The 4,303-nt window shown below is 33.3% G+C and overlaps 1 long non-coding RNA gene across 1 annotated transcript; it reads right to left on the reverse strand.

The window, feature by feature from the left end:
* Positions 1–223: 223 nt before the first annotated feature.
* LOC127546896 (uncharacterized) lies at positions 224–2,133 on the reverse strand. Its single transcript, XR_007950047.1, has 2 exons — positions 2,002–2,133; positions 224–339 (listed from the first exon to the last, which is right to left on the reverse strand). It is a non-coding gene; the product is annotated as an uncharacterized LOC127546896 (long non-coding RNA).
* Positions 2,134–4,303: the final 2,170 nt, after the last annotated feature.

Here is a 4,303-nt window from a genome sequence, read left to right on the forward strand (position 1 = left end):
CATTTCTTTATTTGAAAAATCAGTGAATTAGATCAGACGGTCTGTAAGGATCTTCCAATCTGTAAATCCAATGATTAAATAATAAATAAATGCAAAGCCTGAAGTACTATGTTTATTCTGATTTTCCCTTGCTCATTTCCTCGTCAAGGTCTTGTTTGAGATATCTCTGAGTCCTATCAACAACTAGATAATAAATCAAAGAAATAAACAAATTGATCCTCAAATATTTGCCAAGTTATTTTTATTGAAGGTGTTAGTGAGGGAAAATTGTAGTCACTGAATCATTCGAAGGTCTAGCATTTTCCTTCATGTTTGTAGCCAAGCTGTCCATTCTTTTCCCTAGAAGAAATAGATATATTTCTTAGAGACAAGGCCTATCTCCACCAAATGTTAATGGAACTTTCACAGAATATATTTAAATATCAAAACCCTGATTCTGTCACTTTTTAGTCATATGTCATAAGGACACTCCTTTCTATTTGAACTACAGTTTCCTCATCTATATAATAGGGATATAATTTTCCATACTTTCTACTGCGTGAGATAATGGTAGAGAAAAAGTTTTGGATGATATAAAGCACTTTTAGAGAAATTAGAATTTTTATTGTGATGCCTCCCACCTACATTTTCACACATTCTGTCTTCTTTAAAAATTCATCTGCAAGGAGGAGGTGAATTAAAAACTATGACAAAGGAGCTTAGACTCTGTTTAAACCCTGTGTGACTCAGGTGGGACCTGTAGAGATGTCAATGGGAAGCAAGAACCTTTTTTTGTGAGTGTGTGGTGCTCTACATTGGAATGGAATCTTTAGTAATAAGAAGGATTTGAGTAGAGATTGAATGACCAATTATTAAAATTTGACAGACATTCCCCAAACTATAAATTGTCAAAGGATATGAACAGTTTTTAGATGAAGAAATTAAGGCCATTCCTAATCATATGAAAAAATATTCTAAATTATTATTGATTAGAGAAATGCAAATTAAAACAATTCTGAGGTTCCACTTCATACCTCTCATACTGGCTAAAATGAAAGAAAAAATGATAAAAATGTTGAAGAGGAAAACTGGGATACTAATGCATTGTTGGCAGAATTGTGAAATGATCTAAACATTCTGGAAAGAATTTGGAATTATGCCCAAAGGTCTATAAAACTGTGCTTATCCTTTGGTCTAGCAGTCTCACTCCTGGGGTCTGTATCCCAAAGATATCATAAAACAGGGAAAAGAACAAACATATGCAAAAATGTTTGTAGCAGCTCATTTTGTAGGAAATTGAATGGATGCTCATCAGTTGGGGAATGGCTGAATAACTTATGTTTTATGCCTATAATGGAATATTATTGTTCTATTAGAAATGAAAAGCATGATACTTTCCAAAAAGCCTGAAAAGACTTATATGAATTGATAGTGAGAGATTTGAGCAGAACCAAGAGAACATTTTATGCAATAGCAACAAGATTGTGTGATAATCAACTGTGATGGATCTTTTCAACAATGAGGTCATTCGAGGCAATTCCAATAGATTAGGCATGGAAAATGCCATCCACATCTAAAAAGAACTATGAAGACTAAATATAGATTGAACCATTGTATTTTCACAATTTTTGTCCATATACTTTTTTAAAATGCTTTTTTCCCTTTTGATCTTATTTTTCTTGCACAACATGATAAACATGGAAATACGTCTAAAAGAATTGCAAATGTTTAACCCATATCAGTTTGCTTTCTGTCTTCAGTGGGAAGGAGATAAAGGAGCAAGGAAGAAAATTTTAGAATGCAAAGTCTTACAAAAGTGAATGTTGAAAACTATCTTTACATGTATTTGGAAAAATAAAATACTATTGAAAATTTTAAAAAGTGTGACAGAGAGTAACATTTTTGAATAACAAACAAGTTTATGGAGTTTAAAACAAAGAGATTTCTCTTACTATTCTCTCCCCCTTTTCCCTTCTATTTTCTAACCCATGCAATTCAAAACTTGGATATCCTTATACTCACACAGCTATCTTGCAGAATTCACAAAGGTTCTTGTATGTCTGGCCATCTGTGCCACATACCGGTTTTTTAACATTGGGACATGGAGTCTTTTCCCCTGAGGATGATACATTGAATTTTTTGCACTGGGCCTGCAATAACAGTACAATATTTTCAGTTCTGTCCCTAAGAAGATTCTAGGATTTAAATAGAAACATTCTAAGAATAATTTTATCTTTAACTATTCTATATACATTTGGGGAAACAGATATCAATACAGAAATTGCCCATAGACACAGAAGTAGTTAGCACAACCAGGATTTGAAGCCAGGTATCTGATTACAAACCCAAGGTCCTTTCATACTGCCCTATTGCTGGCTTCCCATAGCAGGTGCCAATGGATGGAGACCTGGTTTCCTCTCTGCTTGCTTAACACCAGAAGTCCTTTTAACTTTAAACCACCACAGGGTGTGACAATTCATTATATAGACACTGTAGATGTGCAATGTGATTATTTACAATTAACATTTAGGTAGTGTTTGTAGATATCAGACTTCACTGGGACAGTTTCATAGAATCATAAACTCAAAACTGGAAGAAATTATGGAAGTCATCTAGTCTAACCAGTGCTGAGTAGGAGTCCCCACAGTAATAACTTTGATACGTACTCTTAGCTTCTGACATTCAAGGAGAGAGAACTCTTTACTCTCTGAGGCATTCCATCCTACTTTTAGAAAATTCTCATTGTTAAAAATCTGCCTCTCTGAAACTTGTCTTCTTCTTTCCTCTTTCACTATTACTATTACATTTAGCTCTGACATCTGGGATCAAACAGAAAAGTTCAACTCTTTTTTTTTTTTTTTTAATGAGAGTGCTAAATATAACTAAAGAGAACATTTAAGCCCTTCCTAGCTTTCCCCTAAATCTTCAATTCTTTTCCTTTTCCTCTTACTCCTCCCCCTCCTTTTGCTCCTTCTCCTCCTCTTCCTGCTTTTGTTTCTCCTCCTCTTTCTCTTCCTCTTCTTCCTCCAGTCCAAGTGAAAATTCACAGTCCAAGTGAAAGAGTAAGAGTTAGAAAGGAAAAAAAAAAAAGAGTCAGGAAGGCTATAAGGAAGTGAATGAGTTATGCTGTGTGTACAACTATAAGACTGAGGAAAAGGGTCATTTGAAATAGCTGTTGCATTCCTGGCAAATCAAAGACTTCTTAACGTGAATTTAGAGTGGATCTTTTTTGTATTTAAAAGTAATAGACAAAAGGGAAAAACATTGCAATTCAGTCCTTAGAAAATCAGACAGGACTGGGTAATGGGGGGGTTTGGGCTTGGTTACCAACTTCTTATATGTCAAGGAAGAACTATCAATGGTTAGAGTTATTCAGTCAGAGCTCAGAGGAAAGAATTAGATGCTCTGGGTGGGCACTACGGTGAGGCAAAGTTAAGTTTATCTGAAGGGTATTTTCTCTCAAAATGAGGTAAAATAATTTTATTTTAAATTTAAGACTTTTTTCCATAAAGCTACATTTTATAGCTTGTAGTCAGTCATTTTAAAGAAGATTAAATGCTATCCATACCCAGAGAAAGAAATGATAAGAGTCTGACTGCAGGTTAATTCATACTTTCACTTTATTTTATTCAAAACATGACTAATAGTAAAAAAAAAAAAAAAAAGAAAAGAAAAGAAAAGAAAATTTAGAAGCCAAATTTAAAAATGAATGTTAATAATTGTTTTTATGTGTACTTGGGGAAAATATACATAGCTTAAAAACTAAATTATACAGTGTAAAATTTAAGTAAAATTCCAAGAATAATTTCCAGAAAAAGAGACATAGAGTCTATGGAGCAAAAGCAAGAACTTTTTCTTTATTCATGTGCCTACAATAGCATTGGAAGAGTTAGCTTATGAAAAAGCAGAATGAAATCTTACAAAATAGACAATCAAAAAAACTAAAACATACTTTTAATATCTGAACTGTCACATATTAGTTTTGAAAGATAGCTTAGATTGTTGAACTTTGAAGCTAGGAGGGACTTAGAAACTAAATCACAGAGTATTCAATTTGGGAGAGAACTTAAACCCTAAAAAATACAGAATTGTATTGCTGAAAGGGACCTTAGCCTATAAAACAGAATAGTCCAATCAGTATTTTCTTTTCCCAATGTAATTGGCTGAAATGTCACTTTTTCTAATAATTTCCCTGGTATTCTTCACTCAGATGGGATCTTTCTCTTACAAAATGTTATTCTTCTAAATTCAGTTCCATATTCTCCTTTATTGGTAAGAGTGCTAAATATAACACTCTTGTTCCCTCTCTCATTCTCCTATAAGA

Source organism: Antechinus flavipes, chromosome 2 (assembly GCF_016432865.1).
Source record: "Antechinus flavipes isolate AdamAnt ecotype Samford, QLD, Australia chromosome 2, AdamAnt_v2, whole genome shotgun sequence".
In the NCBI taxonomy this organism is placed as follows: domain Eukaryota; kingdom Metazoa; phylum Chordata; class Mammalia; order Dasyuromorphia; family Dasyuridae; genus Antechinus; species Antechinus flavipes.